The sequence below is a fragment of the Musca vetustissima genome, unplaced genomic scaffold (genome assembly GCF_032173495.1).
Source record: "Musca vetustissima isolate MV318-11 ecotype Yass unplaced genomic scaffold, APGP_CSIRO_Mvet_v1 utg25238, whole genome shotgun sequence".
Taxonomy (NCBI): Eukaryota; Metazoa; Arthropoda; class Insecta; order Diptera; family Muscidae; genus Musca; species Musca vetustissima.
The window spans coordinates 31,755-39,131 of NW_026875137.1; positions in this window are offsets into that span (position 1 = coordinate 31,755).

Here is a 7,377-nt window from a genome sequence, read left to right on the forward strand (position 1 = left end):
TTTTTCTTTTACAAAAAAAAAAATCAACGCTTCAAACCGAATTAATTATTGCGAAACTTTGTTCGGATTTCAAATGACGATGAAGGTATACTGTTTGTGGTCAGAGCTGTGCATTGGCCATTTAAAGAAATTTTCAATGTCCTTTGTCCTTGATAACAATTGTCATGTAATGTAATTTAGCGACCACATTTTTAAATGGTACGGGTAATTTGCTGATGAGTTGGCATATACTTGTATTTTTTTAAATTTTGTAATTATTTGCAATTATTGCGATAAGAGTGGAAAAGGATGAGTGGCCACCATGTGCCTATAAATTCGTGTATTGGTTTTTAATATGAATTTTCGAAAATATTTTTGGTTTGAAATAGGAACACTGAAGTATGTATTTAAGTTGAGCATGCATTTTGACTTAAAAACTATTGCTGTCAATGTTGTAACCACATGTTGGGTGCCATTAGGAAAATAATAAAACAGCAATATGATTTTTAATTTGTGTTGGGCGCTTTTAATTAAATGCCTTGAGCAAATATCTTGAAACATTCATAAATATGTAGACCGCACATGTGCGTATTTTTTATTAATATTTTTACAAGGAACTTTTAGATCATCAAACTTGGATTTTTCCAAAATATGTCAAATATGGTAACGGCACGTTGGGCGCCATTAACAAAAAAAAACACAAAACAGCAACTTAATTTTTAAGTCACGTTGGGCGCTATCGGTCAAATGTGTCAAAGCGCGTCTTAAAACTCTCATAAATATCTAGACCATACATGCCCGTATTTTTTATGAATATTTTTACAAGGAATATACAGTTGTTTTTAATAATATTTTTACAAAGATTTTTTATATCATCAAGCTTGTATTTTTTTAAGAAAAATCTATTATTTTTCATATTTTGAATGTTGTAACCACACGTTGGGCGCCACTATGGAAATAATAAAATAAATCTTAATTTTAACTCATGTTGGTCCAAAGGTCGTCTTGACACATTCATAAATATCTAGACGCTACATGTGCAGGTTTTTTTGGATTATTTTACAAGGAATATAGTACGAAGATTATTCTGAGAATATTGTTATAGAGACTTATAGATCATCAACCTTGTATTTTGTTAGGAAAATATTATTTTGCATGTTTTCAATATTGTAGCTGCATGTTGGGCGCCAATAAAACAACTACAAAAACTAAGAGTGCATTAAAAATCGAATTGGCATAAAAATCCTCCTAAAAATACGAATCAAATATTATTTTGCTAAACCTAATGACCGTTTTCGGGACAAAATGCCTTGAGCAAAGCTAGTCTTGAAATATTCATAAATACATGTGCGGATTTTTTCAGAATGGTCGATTTTGTGAGAATATTTTTATAAAGACTTGTAGATTATCAAGATTGGATTTTTTTCTACATTTTTTTTAATGTTGTAACCACACGTTGGGCGCCACTAAGAAAATAATAAAACAGCACCTTCATTTAAACACACTTAGGATGCCATTTGGAAATATTTTAGAAAAAAATGTATATATTCTATCATGTTTAAGGGCACAAACAAAACAAATAGCGTTGAACAATTTTTTGAAACAAATCAAACCCAAACCTTTAAATATCTCAATATAAGAAAAAAATGGACTTAAACCGATTTATGCACACGTATGGTCGCAATGAGATGAAATTTGGTACAGCTCACTTATTTGGTCCAATCACCAAGCCCACTGAAATAGGTTCAGATTTAGATATATACTATGGTCCGAATTCCTGCAAATGGTGACCATACTCCCAAAGTTTGTCCGATCGACGGGAAATATAGCATTGCATACCAAATAAAGTCCCGAATTACTAGTGCTAAGTTTTCATGAAATCGTTTCTCATTTCATTTATCTCAATCCTGCACTCCAACTGCAATATTAATTAAAAATTTCAGGATCTCATCCCTATCCGTTCAGCAAAAACAATTTGGTACAATTTAATACTTTTTGTTCCTATAATTAAGAATTACCTAAACTACGTCAATCCTACACTTCAACATTAATTTTAATTCCAATATTCTAGAGTCCAGTTCTATGCGTTCACACATAATCAAGTTGTACCAAATATAGTACCATTTAGTACACATAAGTACTATGCTTCCATATCTCAATTCTATATTCCAACAGCAACCATTATTCCAAATTTTAGGTTTCCAGATCTCTCCGTTCACCCAAATCCAAATTGTACGAAATCTATTGCCATTTAGTACTTTTTATACACATAAATACGAATTTCCAAAGACGTCTCTATAGCTCAATTTTCAACAGTAATCTTAATTCCGAATTTCAGGTTTTCAGCTCTATCCTTTCAAGCAAAATCCAAATTGTACTAAATTTGGTACCATAGTACTTTTCGTACCAATAAGTACGAATTTCCTAAACTACATCAATACAACACTCCAAAGTCAATTTAATTTCCAATTTGAAAACTCCAGCTCTATATATTCACCTATTCCAACTTGCACCAAATTTAGTACCATTTAGTACTTTTCGTACACGTAAGTACGACTTTTTAAAGCTACCTCAATCCTGTACCACAATAGTAGTCCTAATACCGATATTCAGGCTTCCATCTCTATACACTCATTTAAACGCAAATAGTACTAAATTTAGTACCATTTTTTACATTTTATATAAATAGGTACTAATTTCATAAACCATTTCCATACATCAAAACCACTTCCCAACCTTTATTCCATATAATATTTCAAGATTCTACCTATATATGTTCAATACATAAACATTTAGAACTAAATTTAGTAATGAGTTTTGTTTTTATGCCTTTTTAGAGCGAAGATCACTCATGTAAATGTTTTTTTTATTAATTTCTCTTTCGAGATGAGCTACATGATCGGAGTTGCAATGAAAAGAAAAGCCAGAGAGATACTACATTCCCACCACTATGTGATGCGTTTCGCCGTAAGCCACATTGCCCAATATGCCTGATGAGCCGCTTAACCAACGGCGAAACGCGTCGCATAGTGGTGGGAATGTAGTATCTCTCTGGCTTTTCTTTTCATTGCAACTCAGATCATGTAGCTCATCTCAAAAGAGAAATTAATAAAAAAATAAATTTAGTAATGTTTAGAATTTTCAAAAACCCTTTTCTACATCTTTCTAACTTTCCATCAGTGACCCACATTCCAAATTTCATAATTCTAGCTCTTCCCGTTCGCCTAATACAAAGGGTACCATATTTGGTACATTTTAGTAATTTTCGTACCCTTCTAGTTCGAATTTCCAAAAACCCAGCCTTACCTCACGCCTACACACCAACAACAACCCACATTCAAAATTTCAAGCTTCTAGCTTTAGCCGTTTCGTCTGGGCGATGATTTGCCACTCACTCACTTAACACTAAGCTCTTTTATATATATAGATATATATATTTACCCCGTTCTACCTTTTCTAAGGTAGTTGCAAAAAACAACCTTTAATGCAGCTCAATTTCAATATAGGTCCATATTTTGAGATAGACTTCATATAAAGGCCTCACCGTATTTGCCAACCATAGTGGCGGCTATTTTTCATTTCAGTTTCTCAGAGGATAAAAAAATCACCCGCCGAAAATATTCAAAGCCCAATTGTAACAGATCGCCGCTTTTCCAATGAAATTAATAAAAATTAATTTTTGGTCTTTCGGTTTCTCAGAGGTTTAAATAATCCCCCAGAAATTTTTCTCTATAGATTCATGGTTTGATATATCATGGTAAATGTTTATTCAGGTCTTTGTTTCAGTTTGAAATTAAAAAGAACGTCCTTATGTTCGGCCGATAGTAAGATAGTAGGTTGTTCATATTCAAAGAGTGTTCCAAATTACAGACACCCAAGTTGGAAACTTCAACATGCCGAAATTATAACGATACTTTTTTATTTAATTTATTTATTCACCAGGAGAAAATTCTATAAAAAAAATATTAATACCGAAAAAACATGGGATGCTACCTTTCAATGGGAGCTATTCCAAGCCGTTACCTGACATTGACAATTTATGGTATGAAGATTTGACAACCCATAAGAATTTTAACAATCAAATTTAAGCGAATTCGTTTGAAAAACATGCCCAAAACACCCAAAATAATAATAGTCAAGAATTTTTTGTGGTCTCCGGTGAATATTTCGATAGTCAAGCCTGAATATCATCATCATGCTAAAAGCTATGCGTAGTCATAAACAACTGTCTCAGGATCGTATGCAGACTATTCTCCCTCAAGACTATAAGTAACCTAGAGTTGTATAACCTAACAAACCAGGAACCATATAAATGCAGGTTAAATCGAGATGGATTGGTCACACCTCAGGAAAAAATGTCCATAGCAGAAGCAAAATCGCACGTGAATGGCATCACCAAGGATCGTAATATCGAGGTCGACCAAGAAACACCTGGTGACGAGCACTAAAGCATTAAACAGGACTATTAACATGAAATTGGATGAAATAAAATATTCGATATTTATCTAAATATGAATCTACCAATATCTATCTATAAACATGTTATTCGTTTGTTACAATGGGACAAAAGCATGTAAATCGACTTCAAACAAATATAAATAGAATATCCGATGGCCTATGTCTGTACTTCTAGAAAACGTAACTACGTTATTCTATGCTCAATTTTGTACGTTGTGCAAAATTTCATATCAATCTGACAAACATGAGGAGTTTGATGCGCCATTTACATAAAATCCGGCGAAAATATACATGGAAGCTATATCCAAATATGAAGCGATTTCAAGGAAACTTGTCACAGGTTAGGTTATACTAATTTCAGTACGTTTCGTTCCTATCAGCCTATTGGTTGCTTGGTGCGGGAGCTATATCTAAATCTGGACCGATATTCACGAAACTTGACAGACATCATTCCAGGCTCAATTCAGTACGTTATGCCAAATTTCGTGCAAATCAAAAGAAATATAGGGACTTTGGTGCACCATTTACATGAAATCGGACGAAACTATATATGGGAGCTATATCTAAATCTGGACCGATTTTGTCGAAACTTGGCAGACATAACTCTAGGTTCAATTCAGTACGTTATGACAAATTTCGTGCAAATCAAAAAATATATAGGGACTTTGGTGCGCCATTTGCATGAAATCGGACGAAACTATATGTGGGAGCTATATCTAAATCTGAACCGATTTTTCTCAATAGGGTTCGTTCTTGGGCCAAACAAATGAGCTGTGCCAAATTTCATCCAAATCGGATTATAAATGCGACCTGTACTTTGTTTACAATTTAACACCAACAGACGGACAGACGGACATGCATAAAACGACTCAGAATGTAATTCTATGCGTATTCTCAAAAGGGACTATAGGTCTATCTCGTTTCCTTTTGCCTGTTACAAACATAGCTAATACCCTGTACCACAGTGTGGTGAAGGGTATAAATTTTCCCTACTCGTCTATGAAACACCCGTATAGCTCACCTGTGAAAGGCTCTATGTCTCGTCTATAAAAAGCGATCGATTCTAGCACATCTATAAAAAGGCTCTCTTCACCTTGTATATGTAAGACTTTCTACTTCAATTTGTCTATGAAAGGCTACCGACTCTGGCTCGTTTATATAAACTGTTTTAAAATTTACAACAAATTCATCAATCAGCGTATATTCATCAGATTATCTATAATTTCTACCTACAAATATTCTAATGAGCTATGAATATGATCATCTGATCTTTCAACTCATCTACTCATCTATAATGGCTTCATGACTCTTCAAGAGGTCAATAGGAAATCTCTTTCGGTAGTCCATAAATGTTCACATCAGCTGGTCTATAAAGAATTCGCTCATCTATTTTATTACCACTATCTTAGAACCGTCTTTCTCCATTCGGAATACTCCCTGAATCAGTTCTTCGATAAAAACTCCCTACTATAGCTTTGCTACATAGACTTCCTTCACATTGTCATAAGTCATATCTTCTCCATCTATTCTATGAAATACTTCCGACCTGTAAGAACTCATCTATAAACGTTTTAATTAGTTCATCTATAAAGTATCCATGGCCCTTCAGTTTCTATAAGAAATCCAGGGATTACATAAAGAATACGCTCATGTGGTCTATAAACAAAACACTGTGTCTTTCTCCATTCAGATCGTCTATAATTACTCCCTGAGTTAGTTCAACAATAAAGACTGACTGCTTTAGCTCTGCTGTAAAGACAATTCGCATATAAAAAAACATCCTCAGCAATTCTATGAAATACTCTCTTTAGCTCGTCTACAAAGACTATCCTCTATTAATCTTGTGTTATTACACTTTAAATGATATTAAATTCTTCCATAGATTCCTTTTATTATTATAATTTTTGTTTATTTAATATTTTGATACAGTTGATAAAACACTCCACTGTCCTTAATAAAAATGCAAAACTATTTCTCGCCCCCATCATTAGACGTCAAATTGCCTATAAACTTTTTTATTGTTTTTTGTTTCTGTTACAGTTTGTGTCTTAAGTCTTTTGTTTTTTTTCTGTCAGAAATCACAACATGAAATGTCTTTCTCAGAGAATGAAAGAAAGAATTTTAATGGATGTCAACAGCAACAACAACAACAACACTGCTACGAATGATAATTATATGGACATTAAATGGTGGTAGATATTTTCTCATTATAATCTAAATGACGCAGCCGCGACTCAAACGCACAAAAGAAGAAAGTTAATTAAAAGAATTTAAATAACAGAAACAGTGCAGTGTTATGGGAGAAGCAAGAGAGAGAGAGAGTGGGAGCGTATGAAAAGAAAAGCTCTCTAAATGAAGTCACTCAACTAAATCATTAAGAGAGCTCAAAAGTCGGAGAGAGTGAGCAAGGTTAAGAAACTCAAAGAAATTTATTCATTTGTTTTTTTTTTTCTTTCTTTGCATGTCCATCAAGTTCCACAAAAAACAACAACAACAGCTGCTTCTGTCATTGGAATAGGTAATGGAGAAATGAATGAATGACCACAACCAAAGAAAGACTCTCGAATGGAGTGGTTCATTTCTATTTTTCTTCTTCTTCTTTATGTGTTTATATGTTGTTATTGCTGTTGTTGTTGTTGCTTTTCTTGTCCAACTAAACCGCAACGTTTAATTTGTGCGTGTGGGGAAATGCTGTTGCATGCCAATGAAAAAAGGTGTCTTGGTAAGAGCAATGGCTTCACAGCCATCAGTTCTTTTGCAACAACACACCAGTATGGTAATACCGACCTGGCGTCTTGAACAGAATTCGTGATCACACAGTTTGTACTGTGCTTCAGAAAAATAAATTACTAAACGGAAATTAACAGTAACATAAAATAAAAAAAGAAGGAAAATAAAATACATACATGGAGAAAATTGTGTGTCTGTAAAAAAAAACCA